A 19,633-nucleotide genomic window follows, 5' to 3' on the forward strand; every position below is an offset into this window, starting at 1 on the left:
CTGGTTACTTCACATTGCATAAGGGATAGTAGTATCCCTCTGCCCGTTGTGTCCACAAATCCTTGTAAAGGATCAACCAGGGTGCAATTGTGATTGTCAGAAACTACTTCTTCTCCCTGGTTTGAGATAATGGGAAATGCCTGCTGCATCGGACCAAAGGCCCATGGAGTCAAGCAATCTCTTTCCATCATCAGTGATCAAGGCAGGGGTCTCTAGGAAGCCCACAAGCAGAGTATAAAGGCTACAGCCTCTCCAGCCTTTAATGTCTGTTCTTGTCCCCTAACCGTCTGTGGGACTTTGACAGGTGCTTGGGACAACCGACATCATAATGATGAATAGGGAGGCTGTCCCACCCACCTGTCCCACTGGAGTAGGAAGAGACTGCTGGATCAAAGTTGGCCTGCTGGATCAAAAAATGTTCCCCACCCCTGTGCTAGACCATGATTTACTGCTATGATGAACCACAGTGACCCTTGGGCTGGCACCCTCTCCCCCTCCTCCAGTGCAGCCATTATCAGAAGCTTCCATTTCCATTTTGGATTAATCACAGTTATCAATGGCTACTCTTCGTGATAGCTCTGCTCTGCTTCCATGGGCAGAGGTCGTGATGGTTCTGAATACAAGTTGCTGGAAACCACAGGAGGCGAGAGTGTTCTTCTGCTTGGGTCCTGCTTGCAGGTTTCCACGGGTATATCCACTTGGCCACTGTGGATTCTGGACTCGATGTCCGTTGACCTGATCCAGCCAAATTCTTCTCATGTTCTTAATGTTCTCTGCAGCACAGTCTAATCCCTCACTCCTTCCACTTGGAGCCCAGTATACCTGAAGGAGCGTCTCCACCCCATCATTCTGCCCGGACATTGAGATCCAGCGCCGAGGGCCTTCTGGCGGTTCCCTCATTGCGAGAAGCAAAGCTACAGGGAACCAGGCAGAGGGCCTTCTCGGTAGTGGCGCCCGCCCTGTGGAACGCCCTCCCATCAGATGTCAAAGCGTTAAACAACTACCTGACATTCAGAAGACATCTTAAGGCAGCCCTGTTCAGGGAAGTTTTTAATGTGTGATATTTTAGTGTATTTTTGGTTTCTATGGAAGCCGCCCAGAGTGGCTGGGGAAACCCAGCCAGATGGGCGGGGTACAAATAATAAATTCTTATTCTTATTCTTATTCTTATTCTTATTCTTATTATCCTCAAGTGCTTCTTGCTCCTGATCTGAGTCAGGGGGCTCAAAGGGACAAATATTTTGTTGCTTCTCATTTGATGCAAAACATTTTCTTATTTTGTACATAAGTTGGAAAAAACAACATCTATGGTGGTGGACTTGTTTTCAAGGCAGCTGCCTCAAGTGACAGATACTGGGGGAGGCAGTGGCCTCCCGCCAGCTTTCCTCATTCTTGGATCTCCAGATGCTACTGCCATCATGCCTAGCCAGCATGGCCAATGGTCAGGGACCCAATATTGGAAAAAGCTGCCTTGAGTTAGCCTGCAGTCCTCTGTTGCTGTGGCCATTAGTGTCTGATCATCTGTCCAATTGGACATGCCAGTCCAATCAAATTATGTACTTAGAAAGGTGGGAGGGTGCTATATTGTCCATTTTTGGCCACCCCAAATTCTGTTGTGACATAGCAGGGCTGTGGAATTACCTGCTTTGGAACATAAGTGCACCAGACCTTCTCAGCGACTTCAGGGACATGTTTTCAGCTTCTTTGCTCATGTTCATCATTGAACATTGTGGTGGCTCTGCCTTTGTACCTAAGATGGGGGGGAAAGCACTCATGTTTATTATGGCTACATTCACACTATACATTTAAAGCACCTTATACTACTTCAAACAGTTTGGGCTGTCCCCAGATAATTCTGGGAGCTGTAGTTTGTTACAAGTGCTGAAACCTATTCCAGATCTCCAATTCCCAGAGTTTTCTTTGAAGAGGGAATGACTGTTAATTCTGAGAATTGTAGCTCTGGGAGGGGAATAGAAGTCTTCTAGTAGTAACCTTGCAGTGCAAGGTTAACAAACTGAAGCCTCAGTATTTTTGGGGTGGAGGGGTGGAAACCATGACTGTGGGATCATAGTGCTTTAAATATGTGGTGTGAATGTGGCCATATGTCTGCAGTGAAGTTCTGTTGCAAAGATAGAAGTAGCATATGTAGCTCTTATTTGAAGCCCTCCATTTGAAGGAGTCCTCTGTTTGGAAAACTGTCTGGTCCAAGTTTGGTTTAAAGATGAACAACAATAAGAAGAGATAGAGTGGCCGGGGCAAGTCGTGAAGTTGCCCATCAACAGTTATCACCTGACTAAGGAGGCACCTGGCCATATTCCTCCCCACTATGGCAAGTCAGGCTGTATATCTATTAAAATTATAGTAATTATTTCCAAATTTTGCATCTCTCTGTAATACATTAGCATGCACACATTTTTAATTTTATTTATTCTTTTGCAAAGCTGTGGTCTCTTTTGTAGCTGTGCAAGTGGCCACCCTAGAGTGAGTGCCTGGGGCTGTGGGTGCCATGCAGTGTGCATGGCCCTGGTACCCAAATTTGTGGGTGCCTAGCCCCTTCATGGGAAATTTTGTGGGTGCTTGGGCACCCAGAGCCCCAGGGAGTTGGCACCTATGCATGGGGCTGATCCTTCTCGTCTCAAATGAAGGCCCAGCAGGTCATCCTCTATGAAGAATGGGATTTGGGTAGATGGGCAATCTCAGTTGCTGAGGTTTTAAGGATTCAGTGAATGGTTGAGTCTTATTTCCGTTTCACTTTGTGAGTCCCTGCTTTTAAGTCCCTCTTAGAGTGCTTCCTCCTTTCAGAAGAGGGGGAAAAGAAAGAAGCAAGCAGGCACGCAAGCAAATGGAACAGAAAATCCCAAAGAAACAAAAGAGGGCACATATTGTTCTCAAGATCAGAGCAGTAAAAGGACCAGCCACTCTACATCTGTTTGTGGTTCCTATGGATGTGAAGCAAAATTACTAGTGTGTCATCTAGCCATATTCCCAATTAGGCATGATACCCCTGTTAAAAGGACAATTTGAAGAGAAGGGAAGAGTGGCTCTCGGCATATTAGAATGGAAACGGATGAGCTCAAACAGGCAGTGCTTTGTTATGTAAATTGATTATGATTGAAAGCGGTATTTAGTAGACCACTGAGGCTCTCCGCTAAAACCGCAGGCTGCTTCTCTATGTTTCATCAGCAGGGGGCAGTATTGCTCAGTTCTAAGTCTAGACCAAAATCACCATGGAAACTACAATGCTTGACTGGCAGATAAGGTAGAAAGAACTATGCATTTTTTTATTTTTTAAAAAGAGCTGTCATGTAAGTAAAAAAAAAGAAAAGTTCATTCAATCAGCTGTGTGGATTTGAACAGATTGGTTCATTATCAGTTCAAATTTGCACTACAGCTGATGCTTGAAAGACATTTAAGGGCGAATCCTGCTGGGTAAGGCAAGGGTACCATCTAGTTACATCTGGGATGCGGGTGGCGCTGTGGTCTAAACCACAGAGCCTAGTGGTTGCCGATCAGAAGGTCAGCCGTTCAAATCCCCTGCGACAGGGTGAGCTCCTGTTGCTCGGTCCCTGCTCCTGCCAACCTAGCAGTCAGTTTGAAAGCACATCAAAGTGCAAGTAGATAAATAGGTACCGCTCTGGTGGGAAGGTAAACGGCATTTCCGTGTGCTGCTCTAGTTCGCCAGAAGTGGCTTAGTCATGCTGGCCACATGACCCGGAAGCTGTACGCCGGCGAGATGAGGCAATTTCTTCTGTATACAGAAGTCTCCCCAGGAGCAACCATGGGCAACTGTTATTCCAACCAGATCTGTAGCAGCTGTATTGCTATATTTCTCCATGAGACGGGGAAAGTTGTCAATCTGCAGTTTTCATGTTTGCAAATGAAATACATCTGCTTCCTTTCCTCGTTGCTTCTCCCTGCTTCTAGCACATTGGCACATACACGCACACACATGCTTATTTCAAGCCAGAGACAAGTTTTGTGTTTGAAGGATGCTCAATATCCCCTTTATTGCAGGAATATGAATCAACACGCAATAGATCTATGTCTTCCAGGCTCCTCTCACTATCTTCAGAACCTCTGAAATGATCATAATTCCAGTCAGTCCCGGCTCTTAAAAGACAGGATGCATCAAGGATTTTCAAATGTAAGAACTCCCAGTTTAGTATTCCAAAATACTACTATTACTTCTGTGTTGTTATTGTTATTGTTACTATTTATTACTACTGCTGCTTAAGAGGTTTTGGCCTCTTGGGATCTTCTGTTCCACTTTGGAAATTAAAATAGATTAAACCCGCTTTCTAGGGACGTGGGTGGCACTGTGGTCTAAACTACAGAGCCTAGGCCTTGCCGATCAGAAGTTCGGCAGTTCGAATCCCCGCGATGGGGGTGAGCTCCCGTTGCTCGGTCCCTGCTCCTGCCCACCTAGCAGTTCAAAAGCACATCAAGTGCAAGTAGGTAAATAGGTACCACTCCAGCGGGAAGGTAAATGGCGTTTCCATGCGCTGCTCTGGTTCGCCAGAAGTGGCTTAGTCATGCTGGCCACATGACCCGGAAGCTGTACGCCGGCTCCCTCGGCCAGTAAAGCGAGATGAGTGCCGCAACCCAAGAGTCGTTCGCAACTGGACCTAATGGTCAGGGGTCCCTTTGCCTTTTCCTTTACCATCTAGTTCAACATTTTATCAGGCAGATGTTGCCAGGAAGCCCACAAACAAGACATGAAGTTTAACACTCCTGCCCTGTTGTTTGCCTGCCAGCAACAGGCATTCAGAGGTACTGCCCCCTCCCCAAACAGGAGATTCCATAACTGGAGGTTTAAACCATTGATTGCTTTTCCCTCCATAAATTTGTCATAAGCAGCTCCCTTATACTGAGTCAGATCAACAGTCCACCTACCTCAGTATCGTCTACACTGACTGGCAGCAGTTCTCCAGAGTTCTCAGGCCTACCTGGAGGTGCCAGGAATTTCCATCTAGGTGACTGGATTCTAGTCCTACTGGGGAGGGGGGTGGGAAATCTGGATAATTTTGTAAACTTTGCCATGCCCCTTCTTAGCTATCTTTCTCTACTGTCAAAAGCACCTAAAACAATAGCTTTGGGGTCTGTGTGCAGGGAACATACTCTTTCCAACCTCTTGATAATTTTATTTGCCTTTTTCTAACACCTTTTCCAACTTAATGGTATCATTTTCAGATGGAATATCCAGAACTATACACAGTATTCAAACTACGCTCATACGATAGCTTTATGTTATAAAGGGCATGCTGGTTGCTTTGTTTTCAATCCACTTCCTAATACTATTAGCATGGAATTTGCCTTTTGCGCTGTTGCTATGCACTGAACCGAGGCTTTCATTGCGTTATCCATGACAACCATACGGGGTTATCTGGATCCTCACACCCACTTGAGACTCCATCAGTGTACAGCGTGTGTAGTTGAGACGGAACTGGGATAACATTGTGATGGCATAGGCAACCTTGTATGTGTCTGTCACTGGAGTGGTATGATGCAGAAGCATAACATCACATCATGCTTTACATAAACACCTCCCTATGTTCTTATGGGACGCGGCTGGCGCTGTGGGTTAAACCACAGAGCCTAGGACTTGCTGATCAGAAGGTCGGCAGTTCGAATCCCCGCCACGGGGTGAGCTCCCGTTGCTCGGTCCCTGCTCCTGGCAACCTAGCAGTTCGAAAGCACATCAAAGTTCAAGTAGATAAATAGGTACTGCTCTGGCGGGAAGGTAAACGGCATTTCCGTGCGCTGCTCTGGTTCGCCAGAAGCGGCTTAGTCATGCTGGCCTCATGACCCAGAAGCTGTACGCCGGCTCCCTCGGCCAATAAAGCGAGATGAGCGCTGCAACCCCAGTCGGTCAAAACCGGACCTAATGGTCAGGGGTCCCTTTACCTTTACCTATGTTCTTATACCATAGCACACAGGAAAAATGAGCCATGTCTTGAGCCCATGGAAAGTCTGGAAAGTGTACCAACACCAGGGCAGGCATGCTGTCTCAGGCCTTGTTCCCTGATTTCCCCCAGTGCTACCAAGGACTGAATGGCAGCCTTGAAGCTTCACTGCTCCTGCCTTTTTGCAGCCTCTTTCTGATATTGCATTGCACCGACGCAAACTTCTTTTTGCATAGGCAGTGACCCTGTGGGTTTCTCTAACCACAAGGCAGCTGATGATTATGAGGCCCCATCCAGCTTCCAGAACATCTTCAACCTGAGCTGTCTTTGTTACGTTTTCTCCTAGCACTATCTTTGCCATCTTTCAGGTTGCCAAGTGAAGTTTGGGCTTTTAATGACATTTCAAATCCTTTTTTTTTTTTGTGATTTTAGCTGTTGGTTTTTGTTCCTTTGTTATGGACCACTTCTGCTGTTTTATTGTTGTTGCTCTTGTGTCAGTTGCCTGCATTTTATTGCTTTTATTGACTGTTGTAAAAACCACCTTGAAGGTATTTCGTTGGATGCTGTGCACAAATCCTATAAACACACACAGATACACACACAAAGGTATGCTGACTGGGGCTTAAAGGCACAATGACTGGTTGAGTCTTTTTTATGAAAAGCATTTGTGGGGTAGGGTGATTTTAAGCAGAAGAGCAGAAGAGTAGGAGAAAGGCTGTGGCTCAGTGCTATCTAGGGAAGGCTGAATGCATCAGTTTTAGTTTTTGTCTGTTTCTCATTCTTCCAGTCTTAAGATCAGCTCTTCACATTTTCACATCAGTTTGCGATCTTTTTTTTTTTTTTAAAAAAAATAATTTTTCTTGAAAATTACAGTAATCAGCATTTTTGTGCAGATTTCTCTTACTATATACATTTTATATGCAGTTTTGCCTAACATCAACATCGTTGCAAAATAATTTTGCAAGTTTTGTCCCCATCCTTCTCCCTGAAAGGACATTGCAAGATAATAAGGTAATGCATGTTATTTGTATGTTATTTTCACTGTTATATGCATTTATTTGCATTGTATTCACCCTTTAATATATATACCTTTTTATACACATTGCTTGGCTGGAGAACTGCACTGCAAAATTTGGAGGTGTGTTAATTTTGAAGGATGACTGTGTTTCAGTTCGCATGTTGTTTCAGAAAAGTAAGAATTTGTATGAATTTAAATATAGACTGCATCAAATTTCTTCCCACCCGCAGACGTAGTAGTAAAGGTAAAGGTAAAGGGACCCCTGACCATTAGGTCCAGTCGTGACCAACTCTGGGGTTGTGGCGCTCATCTCGCTTTATTGGCCGAGGGAGCCAGCATACAGCTTCCCGGTCATGTGGCCAGCATGACTAAGCCGCTTCTGGCGAACCAGAGCAGTGCACAGAAACGCCGTTTATCTTCCAGCCGTAGTGGTACCTATTTATCTACTTGCACTTTGACATGCTTTCGAACTGCTGGGTTGGCAGGAGCAGGGACTGAGCAACGGGATCTCACCCCGTCACGGGGATTCGAACCGCCGACCTTCTTATCAGCAAGTCCTAGGCTCTTGGTTTAACCCACAGCGCCACCCGCGTCCCTAAGACGTAGTAGTAGAGCTCAGGAATTGCATGCAAAAGGTCCCAGTTTCAATTCCTGGCATCTCCAGGCTTTGCTAGGAGAGAGCCTGGAATACCATTGCTGGTCAGTGTAAACAACGAGCTAAATGGACCAATGGTCTAAGTATTAAGGCAGCTTTCTATATTCCTATGAGAGGAGAATAGGATTGTCTAAACTGTTCCTTGGTGGGCGAGGTCTCTGTGTCTCTTCTCCAAACCATGGCCTTCTCCAATCCCCATAGCACCTTTCTCCTCTGACAGGTGCCAAATGTGTGTTTACCCTTTGCATGTTAAAAGAAGAAGAAAAAGATTTGGAGCACAGCATTTGGCAAGGAAAAGGTTATGCATTTCTCTACCACCACCATTCCACTGTTCTCCTCCTTCTCCAACTTTTAACTTAGAATGCCTCCCTCCCCAAGGCAGCTTCTCTTTGCAGAAAGTGACCATCAGGATGTCAGGACTGGGACATGGTCTGAGCTGAGAGCAGTGAGGCAAAGCAATAGCCAGGACCAGTGCGTATGTTAGAACCAAAGAATGAAATCTGGAGAAGGGATGTAGCTGGGTGGTAGAGCATCCACCTTACATGCTGAAGGTCACAGGTTCAATCCCTGGTGTCTCCAGGTAGCGGTAGGGAAAGCTCCCACCTGAAACCCTGTAGAGATGCTGTTAGTGAGTTAGAGTGGACAATACTGAGCTCCAACAATCTGATTTTGTAAATCAGGAAGCAGAGTTGGAGAGCAAGGCATAATCGGGGACGAAATGACACCAGAACTTGGGATGTCCTTGTTGCCCAAGCAAGGGCTCAACTGGAACAGGAAGACTTAGAATCATAGAATCATAGAGTTGGAAGAGACCACAAAGGCCATCGAGTCCAACCCCCTGCCAAGCAGGAAACACCATCAGAGCACTCCTGACATATGGTTGTCAAGCCTCTGCTTAAAGACCTCCAAAGAAGGAGACTCCACCACACTCCTTGGCAGCAAATTCCACTGTCGAACAGCTCTTACTGTCAGGAAGTTCTTCCTAATGTTTAGGTGGAATCTTTTTTCTTGTAGTTTGGAACCATTGCTCCGTGTCCGCTTCTCTGGAGCAGCAGAAAACAACCTTTCTCCCTCCTCTATGTGACATCCTTTTATATATTTGAACATGGCTATCATATCACCCCTTAACCTCCTCTTCTCCAGGCTAAACATGCCCAGCTCCCTTAGCCGTTCCTCATAAGGCATCGTTTCCAGGCCTTTGACCATTTTGGTTGCCCTCCTCTGGACACGTTCCAGTTTGTCAGTGTCCTTCTTGAACTGTGGTGCCCAGAACTGGACACAGTACTCCAGGTGAGGTCTGACCAGAGCAGAATACAGTGGCACTATTACTTCCCTTGATCTAGATGCTATACTCCTATTGATGCAGCCCAGAATTGCATTGGCTTTTTTAGCTGCCGCGTCACACTGTTGACTTCTTCTACTCCATCCTGCCCAGGAGGGTCCAGTAGCCCAACAGAGCAGACAGAGTCAATCCAGGATACTTCACAGAGAAAATGCCAGCTGAAGTCCAGCAGTTGACCACCACCTGGGGTTGGTGTCCACAGATCTCAGCAGTTACCAACATGGGTGCTCATCTGAATATAACATGTAGCTTGCCCCTGAGCCAAAGGGGTCAATCAGGCCACCCTGCTTGCTGCCCCCTTTCCTGCCTTCTTGCTTCTTCAAGATCAGCACACTTAGCCTGAGGCAGCCAGGGTTGCTCCATAAGCTGCCTTTCCCCCAAATAATACTTAGTACGTTGCCTGAATAAAAAAAGACGCAAATAAAAGACTTACAAAATTGTTTACGTCAGCACTGAACTTTCTCTTACAAAGGACAGCTTTGGTTAAAACCTGGCTTTAATTCCACCTTTTAAACCTGTAGTGAATCAGTTCGTGGCTGGTGATTACTGCTTTTATGCCTTAACTCTTTCCTTGCCGTTGTTAAGCGGCAGATTCTTGGCATGCTCAAAAGCGGTCCCTGCCTGCTCAACAATATTTGTTGTGCATCTCGGTTCAGAAAGACTTGAATAGGCCCAAACTGGCTCAGTCTGGAGATTCTCCTCTTGCCAATACACAACCCCTGCCTGCTCCTCTCCGTATTCTATCCAGCTTGAGAGCACTCATGAGTTTTTGGCATCTTCCAGTGTGGCTGGTGCCCCCTGGGACTGGTAGGGCAGAAGGCAGGGAAGCCCACAGTAGCTGGCTCCCCCTACCTCCCTACAAGCACTGAGACTTAGGGAGAAGGAGGCTGATAAAGAGTGCTATCCGCTGGGCTTGTTGTAAGTAAGAAGGCAGACAGACAATGGTGACTGGCTGAGGGCAGACTGAAATTGGTGAGGCAATGCCCATTTGCCCTAAGGGCATCTTCATTTTGATCACTACACTGCAGCCATCTTCTCTCAAACATCCCCATTTATATCTGCAAGTAGAGACCTGGGTCCCTACTTTCTGAAGTCAAAGATGCACAGGCAGAGGCTAGGAGGGTCTAGGACCCACGTACCTACGGGACCGCCTCTCCTGGTATGCCCCACGGAGGACCTTAAGGTCCACAAATGACAACATTTTGGAGGTCCCAAGTTGCAAGGTGGTTAGATTGGTCTCAACTAGGGCCAGGGCCTTTTCAGTACCGACCCCAACTTGGTGGAACGCTCTGTCACAAGAGACTAGGGTCCTGAGGGACTCAACATCTTTCTGCAGGGCCTGAAAGACAGAGCTGTTCCACCTGGCCTTTGGATTGGACTCAGTCTGACCCTTATGTTTCCCTCCCCTTGTGGTTTTGATCTATGAGCTATTATTTAAAATGAGGCTGCATATTAAATTGTATTTTTAACCTGTATTTTAAATTCCCCCCCCCCCATTATGTTTTATTGTAATTTTACTGGTGTTACTGGGCGGGGTATAAATAAAACCACCTTCTTCTTCTTCTTCTTCTTCTTCTTCTTCTTCTTCTTCTTCTTCTTCTTCTTCTTCTTCCCAATGCATTTTGCAGCCTGAGGCAAAGGACAAGATGGTGCCCCAAACATTCCATGTACAGAAGCTGACTGGGCTGGAAGCTGACTCTTGCTTCAGCACTGGTGATGGGACAGTGTCCACCACTTGGGAGCAGCAGGCTAGCATAAGGGACGCAGTGCCAGCTGTCCTCCAACAGAGGTGGCTCAAGTGGAATGGCAGGGGGCTGCCACTGCTGCATTCCCACCTGAGTACCTACTGCCTGAGGCAGCCACCTCACTCTGCCTAATGATAGGGCCAGCCCTGGCAGCTTCATAGGAGCAAGCAATGCATCCAGTCTAAAATTAGGGAGGCAGCCTAAAGGAACAGAGTCGTACATAAGAAGGCAAGCAAGGAGGCACAGGAAACCCACAGGCAAGCAGATAGAAAAGAAATCTTTTTTTTTCCAAATACATTTTTATTGAGGTTATACACATAACAAACATACAAACAGATACAAAAGAAAAAATTATAACAAAAAAAAAAACACAAAAAAGCGTCAGGATATACAAGCCAACTTTTTCCTCTCTCTAACTATACAAAGATAGATTAATCTGGCTGTTTCACAAAACAGTAAACGATTAAAAAAAAAAACAAAAAAAACACACACACATGCAAAAACCACCTCCTGGACTTCCTTCCATCCTTTTGGTAAGTATCCAATATCTGCTTCCATTACGTATTTGATTTTTAATCTATAGGCCTAAATTCACACGCTGGTAGTATTGTTCTGACCCCGCCAATCACATTAAGCATTTATTCCAATATAGTTCCAGTATTTACTCCAATTTTTCAGAGATTTCTGTTCATCGTGGTCTCTTAATTTACCTGTTAATTTATCAAGCTCAGCATAATTTATCATTTTAATTTGCCAATCATTTATATTGGGGATAGTTTCCACTTTCCAATATTGTGCCAATAAAATTCTCGCTGCTGTGGTGGCATAGAGGAATATCGTTCTATCTTCTTTCTTAATATCTTTACCCGTCATTCCCAGCAAAAAGGCTTCGGGTCTTTTGGGAAAAGTGTATTTAAATATTCTTTTAAGCTCATTGTAAACCGATTCCCAAAAGCCTTTCACCTTTTTGCATGTCCACCATAGATGATATAGGTCACCCTCCACCTCCCCACATTTCCAGCATTTCTTATCTTTTAGTCTATACATTTTGGCCAACTTCACAGGGGTGTGGTACCACCTATATAGCATCTTCCAAACATTTTCTCTCAGAGACATACATGCTGTAAACTTTATATTACAATTCCACACTTCCAGCCACCTTTCAAAATCGATATTATAACCAAAGTCAATTGCCCATTTAATCATTGCCTCCTTCACCTCCTCGTCCTTTGTATACCACTCTAAAAGTATGTCATAGATTCTAGATAGGGTTTTGTTTTTACCTTCTATTACTTCTACATTGAATTTTGATTTTTTGTCATCAAAACCCAACTTCTTCTTGTCCTCTTTTAGCAAATCATTCACCTGGTGGTATTGCAACCACCCAGTGAATAGATTTTTTTATCTCTTCATAAGGTCTAAGTCTTGGCCCTTGGTCTGTTTTTCTTAACATTTCCTCATAGGTGGCGTTTTTTTCCTCCATGTTTGTTTTCTTCACCGTTAAAGCCTCAATTGGTGAGATCCACCATGGGGTCTTTCTTTCAAGGAGATTTTTATTCCTTTCCCATGATTGGTATAAAGGTCCTCTAAAAATATGATTTAGAAAGCTCTTGTGGACCTTCACTTTCCCATACCAAAGGTACGAATGCCATCCGTACCAATTATTAAAGCCTTCTAAATCCAGTAGATCTCTATTCTCCAGTTTTATCCAATCTTTTAACCAAAGTATGCAGGCCGCTTCGTAGTATAGACTTAGATCCGGGAGAGAAAAGCCCCCTCTTTCTTTTTTATCTATCAAAATTTTCATTTTTATCCGTGGCCTTTTCCCCTGCCAGATATACTTTGCCAAGACTCTCTGCCACTCTTTACATTGTTTTAGGTCTTTAAGTATGGGGATGGTCTGGAATAGAAATAGCATTCTAGGCAGAATATTCATTTTGACAACAGCTATCCTCCCCAAAAAGGAGAGTTTCATCCTCCCCCAAAATTCCATGTCTTTCTTTATACTCCTCCAGGTGACATCATAGTTATCCTTATATAAATTTATGTTCTTAGCTGTGACCCATATCCCAAGATACTTCACTTTCTTAACTACTGCAATTTCCGTCCTTCTCTCTAAATCTATTATTTCTTCCTTTGTTAAATTTTTAACCAACATTTTGGTTTTATTTTTATTTATCTTAAGTCCTGCCACGGCTCCAAATTCGTCAATCTTTAGTAAAGCTTCTTTTACACTCTTTTTTGGGTCTTCTAAAGTTAGTACGATGTCATCTGCGAAGGCCTTGATTTTATATTCCCTCTTTCCTACCTGCACTCCTTTTATTTCTGTTGCCCCCCTCAGTCTCTCATTCAGTATTTCTAGTACCGTTATAAACAGTAAAGGGGACAGGGGGCAACCCTGTCTAGTTCCTTTATATATACCAAAATATTCTGTTGTGGTGTTGTTTATTACCAATTTTGCCTTCTGTTCCTTGTATATTGCTTCTATCCCTCTTCTAAATTTCTCTCCCATTCCCATCGTTTCCAGACTTTTCTTCAAGAACTCCCATGAGATGTTATCAAACGCCTTTTCAGCGTCTATAAATACCAAGGCCGCTTGTCTGTCTATACTCATATCCAAATATTCAATAATATCTATCAGATTCCTTACATTTTCCCTTAATTGCCTCCCTGGAAGGAAACCTGTTTGATCTTTATGTATTTTGTTGTTCAAAACCTTTTTTAGTCTTTCTGCCATTATATCTGTGAATAGTTTATAATCATTATTTAATAATGAAATTGGCCTATAGTTTTTCACTTCCAGAGTATCTGCATCTTTTTTAGGAATCAAAGTAATATATGCTTCCTTCCAGGTGTTCGGGATCCTTCCTTCCTTTAATATATTATTCATCACTTCTCCTAGCACTGGGGATATTTGGTTACTTAATGTTTTATAATATTTGGCCGAAAGGCCATCTGGCCCTGGGACTTTCCCACTTTTCATCCTTTTAATAGCCTTTTTTATCTCTTCTTGAGTAATTGTCTGGTCTAATATCTCATTTTCTTCTTTTGAAATTCGTTTTAGGTGATGCACTTGTAAAAAGTGGTCTATTTCTTGCTTTGTTTCCTTTCCTCTTTTATATAAATCCTTGTAATATTTTTGAAATATCTTTCTTATCTCTTTTGGCTCTTCCACAATCCTTTCTCCTTCCCTTATCCTACTAATCGTATTTTGTTTTCTTCTTTCTCTTATTTGCCACGCCAGGTATTTTCCTATCTTATTTGTTGACTCAAACGTTCTCTGATTCATCATTTTAATTTTCCATTCTACCTCTTGGTCGATTATTGTAGAAAATTTAGCTTGTAATATCTTTATATTCTGTTTTGCGATCTCCTCATTGGGGTTGATAGTCAACTTTCTTTCATTTTCCATAATCTGTGTTAGGATCTGTTCCTTATTTGTCTCTTTTTCTTTTCTTACTTGACTATTTTTCTGTATTAAGAAGCCCCTCATAACTGCCTTTCCTGCGTCCCACACAGTCTCTATAGCAATTTCCCCATTTAAATTCCATTTAAAATAGTCTTCTATTGTCTCTATTGCCTTATTTACAATCTTCTGATCATTAAATAAAAATTCATTCATCCTCCATCTAACCGTTCGGATATCTCTACCTTTTAGCTCAATGGAGACCGCATTATGATCAGATATAGTTCTTGGAAGAATTTCCGATTTAGTTAGATTTTGAGTTAGTTCCTTCGAAATCCAAATGCTGTCTATTCTCCCCCAACTCTGATTTGGGTTTGAGAAGAAAGTATATTGTTTTGTAGTGGGGGTTTTAAGTCTCCACGCATCAATCAGTCCCAGATTTTTTACCATATCAAAGAAGGATCTCGGTAATTTACCTTCCTTCTTCTCCTGTTTTTTTGTTGACTTATCTAGGTTTGGGGACACCACCCCGTTAAAGTCACCCATCAATATCATTTTTTGGTCCATCCATTCCATCAATTTGTCTCCTAATGCATCCAGTCTAAAATTAGGGAGGCAGCCTAAAGGAACAGAGTCGTACATAAGAAGGCAAGCAAGGAGGCACAGGAAACCCACAGGCAAGCAGATAGAAAAGAAATCTTAACCAGAGCTAGCAAAAGAGGCTGATATTATCAGGCACTCTCCAAGGCCCACACACCTCAGCAGGGAACGCCCAGAGGACCAAGAAGGACAGCAGCACTGGTAGATAACAGTTGCCAGCATGTATTGATGGTAGGAATGCTGGTGCTGAAGGTGTGACTTTTTACTTGTGGGTTTTTATTTGGTTTTTAGATGCAATATACTGTAATTTATTTGTTGTTCTATTGTCTTGGAGGTCACAAACAGAATGGAGGGGCATACATTTCTTAAACAAATGAATAAATGAAACTGTACGAATCTTCTCCTGCCTCTTCCTAAAAGGTAATCTCATCAAAGAGGAGTAGAAACATTTTCGCTGAGTTTCATATAGCTCTGGGCTTGATTGCACTAAATTGCTTTGCCGTGTTTTGTTTTATTTTGAAGATTAATTCCCTGCCTTACAATCAAATTGTCTGCATGGTGGCTTACAACAGTCTGCAATAATACAACAAACAAACAAATAAAACCCAGACATCTACCCATAAACCTCTGGCTGAGGGATGGAGTTCAGACTGTCAGAGTGTTCTTCCCTTTGATTATGTGGTTTCCCCAGATCAAATCAGTTTCAAATCCCATCTGAGCCATCGTTCACTAAGCAGTGCTAGGAAAGCTGCTCTTTCTCAGCTTCTCATATGCAATGTGGAAATTATGATTCTGGCCTATGTTGAAGGGTTGTGTGGTGGTATTTATATGTGCGAAAGCTGCCCCAGGCCATTGGACCTTTGAAAAAAAAATATAGTTCTCTTTTTCTCTCCTAGAAAAGACTGCGCAAGTTTAAAGCATAACACATTGCTTTACGAAAACATATCTACATGTATTCATATATATATGAGGCTGGCAAACTTATGAGGCTTTACAGGCTTATTCTGAGGCACATGGCAGCACAAAACAAACTTGCAATCTGAAGTAGTACAGTCCATTCTACCACTTCATTTTATTTATTTTATTTATTTTGGGACGCGGAAAGGAAGCTTTGGGATTCCTGCTTACAAGCCACTAATCAGCATGTGGTAAAGAAGGTTTCTCCTTTGCAGCAAAGGCTGCTATATGTAGGGGAAAGTATGTAGGCAGTATTGCTGCAAATTGCCCTAGAGATCTGAAAACACAAAAATGCATTCTGATACAAGTTTATAATGTTTTGTATTACATAAGTGTGTTATTTTAAGAAGATCGTTGCACACCACCCCAATCTCTGAGTGGTGCGAAATTCCAGGCATTTACCCAGGGATCATGTTTCCTTTGGAATGAAGTACAGAAGAGACTGTGGTGTCTTTATGAGACATAGTTTATTTAGACATCTATTTATTTACCCGAGCCTACGATGAAGGGGTTTATGGCATTAACACCCCAAGACGGTCTTGCTTCTGCCATAGCCCTAGCCTTGGATTCAAGCAGAAATCAGGCATGGCTCTGTCTCCCAGTTGTCCAGCCTTGCTTCTTTCTAGCTTCCAGCTCACCTAACTCAACTCTCCACCCTCGCCTTTGTCTTTCTAACTACCAGACAGGTGAGTGAAGGGGGGGGGGGGTCCAACCATTTGTACTCTGGCACAGAGCCACTTCCTTTGTTACCTTAATGACCCATACTTAGGCCATTACCTCACCAGGAAGCTAGGCTGGCTATTCCAGGAATCAAATCTTTGCTTAGATTTTAACACTTGCTGGATCCAGGAATTAGAAGTGTCTTGGCATACAGCCTACCACCTCCCCCAATTTTGTGTTATTTCACACATTAAAGCAGCCATTTTGTGTTACGCCACAAGCTCATGGCAGCCATTTTGTGACCTGTTGGCATCCATGCCACTTTCTAAATTTGCCCGCTGGCCTGTAAAGGCTTGCAACCCCTGATCTAGAGATTATTGGTAGTGGCTATTGTTATAACCCACACCAACACCCAGTGCTGCTGGGAGAATGGCAGTGCCTGTCTTCATCTTACGGTTTCTGGAAAAACAAGAATGGAAAGAGGTTAACTTGACTGGGATCAGCTGGGAATGCGAAGCAGCAAGTCTCTGGGATGCAGGCATGGCTAGGACAGAGTGCACTTGCCTGAAAGTCCTGCACTGTCCAACAAAGCAGGAGCAAATCATAGTGGGAAGTGGATTCCTTACATCCAAATTGTTTAGATTTCCTTACAAATCTAAAAAAAATGTAGTTAGCTAGATTTTGGGGGGGGGGCACAGGTGAAGCCTCCAGAGGGGTGCCATTGAGGCTCCCAGTCTCTCTGTGTGCATACACAAATCCTCATGAGGGGAGTGCCAAATAGGGTCTTTGACCCAGGTGAAATAAAGCCTAGTTTTGCCCCTGTAAAGAAGGTAGAGGTTCCCCTACCTCCATATTAGGCTGCTGAAATGGATAAAGCTTAATAGAAAACCAGGAATGGATTTCAGTGTAAAAAGATTGTTCTGGTATTAAAACAAATGCATGGGCTCTCTCTCTCTCTCTCTATATATATATATATGGGTGTGTGGGTGTGGGTGTGGGTGTGTGCGCGCGCGCGCGCATACTCAGAGAAAACCTTAAATTTAACTGCCTACAGCCCCCTGCCCCCCATTTTTAATTGAGGGACCTTGCTTGTGGTCTATTGAAAAACTAACACAATATCTAGGAAGCGTGAATTGTGTCCACCCCTATACTATACCACGCTGGTTCTCCATGAATTTGAGGGGATGGAGTTCAGGACTGGACCCCAAAGCACAGATCCCAAACAGGGATAAGTACATAAGAAGAGCTCTGCCATGTCAACGGCCCACCGAGCCTAGAATCCTGTTTCCCTCAGTAGCCAATCAAATGCCTCTTAGTAGCCCACCAGCGGGTTACAGAGGCAGTAGCCCTCTCAGGCTGTTGTCCCCCACCCCAGCGACTGGCATTCAGCGGCTTAATGCGCTGAAAAAAGGGAGCCCATATAATAGTCATAATCACTAATACCAATTGAAAAGCTTACAGTCCATTAATGTGTCTGATCTGCTTTGAAAGTGATCAAAGCTGGGGGTCATAAGCACATATTGTGGCGCAGAATCCTGTAAATTAGGCGTGGTGGGAAGAACTTCTTCAAACCAGTCAATAATACGACTGAGGTGGATTGTAACAAATGTAGCTCAGGAATAGGATTTCTAGAGCAGGTAGGAAAGACACAAAATAGGCGATTATGTAAAAATGGACTCCCAAAGCTATTAGCTGCTTAGAACCATCACATATCTATCATCACATGCCCCATGTGTTTTAAGAAGCACTAAGCATTCTTTACCGATATCCTCAGGCAAGCGGACAGACCTTGATTTTCCACTTACAATGTGGCGCCTGCCCTACATGCTCGAATTCCCTCTGCAATGGGGTGTGAAGGTAGAAAGTGAATACCTCCCTCTCCCCCGCGGTCACCCAATAAATGTGAGACAGCCTAAATCATAACTCATGTGTGCTGCTAGGTCATTGAAAGACTGTGCAAAACAGCCCCGTGATGCAAATTTTCATACTGTGCATATCCCAATTTATATCTACAGGTGCAAATTTAGGCTGACTTTCAGAGGGAAAACTGTCTTGTTAAGCAAAAGGTTTGTGTGTGTGTGTCTTAAAATGTAATTTGAACAAGGGGCATAGCAAGGTATTGTGGCAGAGATGGGGAACAAGTCGTTTTCTCATCAGCCCCAGCCAGTATGGCCAACTATCAGGGATATTGGGAGTTGTAGACCAGCAAAAGGGACGCAGGTGGCGCTGTGGGTTAAAGCCTCAGCGCCTAGGGCTTGCCGATCGAAAGGTCGGCGGTTCGAATCCCTGCGGCGGGGTGCACTCCCGCTGCTCGGTCCCAGCGCCTGCCAACCTAGCAGTTCGAAAGCACCTCCGGGTGCAAGTAGATAAATAGGGACCTCTTACCAGCGGGAAGGTAAACGGCGTTTCCGTGTGCGGCTCTGGCTCGCCAGAGCAGTGATGTCACGCTGGCCACGTGACCCGGAAGTGTCTCCGGACAGCGCTGGCCCCTGGCCTCTTAAGTGAGATGGGCGCACAACCCCAGAGTTTGTCAAGACTGGCCCGTACGGGCAGGGGTACCTTTACCTTTTTTTTAGACCAGCAAAATCTTGAGGGCTAGAGGTTCCCTGTCCATAAACTGTGGTATACCTAGGAATAGTGTGAAGCAATGCTATTCACTCATAGGCGCAGGGTGAAGGCTCACATTGGAAGCTGCATTGCACTGAGTCAGACTGCTGGGCCATCTAGCCTAGTACTGTCTACACTGGCTGGCAGCAGCTCTCCAGGATTCCAGTCGTGGATCTTTCTCAGTTCCTCCTTTAGATGCAGGAGATGGAACCTGAAGCCTTCTGCATGCAAAGCAAATACTCTACCCCTGAGCGACCGCCCTTGCAAAGAACATCACGCTGGCAGAACCACAACTACGGTTTGCCGGGGTGGGCATTGTCGTCAGGCACTGAGTTAATAGACACCTCCACTAAAACCCCAATTCTCTAATGGCTCCTGCTTCTCCCCCATCGGCTCCTGCCGCCAGCTCGCCTCGTTTGCGTGAATCGTGGTTTCCCTTTCGCTGCTGCCTTTCTGCTGCCGCGGAGCCGAGCCTTTTCAAGTCGCAGGGAGTGGGTGCTCTGATGTTCTTAGGGGATTTCTGCGGCAGACTCAGCCGCCAGCAGTGAAACCAAAACACCCACCTCCTCGTCCTCCCTGCCTCTTCCCCCTCGCTTCTGATCTTGCCAATGGTACAGGCAACGTAGGGAGGTGGGGGAAAGCCCCTTTGAGAGCTGCGCCTCCCCCCCCCCCTCGATGATAAACCACTTGGTACGCTCTGCCTGAAGTCCCAGCCAGCCCTTCCCAAGCCAGAGCTGGAA

The 19,633-nt window shown here is 44.5% G+C and overlaps 1 long non-coding RNA gene across 1 annotated transcript; it reads left to right on the top strand.

Moving 5' to 3' along the window:
- Positions 1 to 402: 402 nt before the first annotated feature.
- LOC307218048 lies at positions 403 to 8,358 on the top strand. Its single transcript, XR_013839701.1, has 4 exons — positions 403 to 601; positions 2,761 to 3,259; positions 7,955 to 8,047; positions 8,257 to 8,358. It is a non-coding gene; the product is annotated as an uncharacterized lncRNA (long non-coding RNA).
- Positions 8,359 to 19,633: the final 11,275 nt, after the last annotated feature.

This window comes from Podarcis cretensis (genome assembly GCF_951804945.1).
Source record: "Podarcis cretensis genome assembly, chromosome: 6".
Taxonomy (NCBI): Eukaryota; Metazoa; Chordata; class Lepidosauria; order Squamata; family Lacertidae; genus Podarcis; species Podarcis cretensis.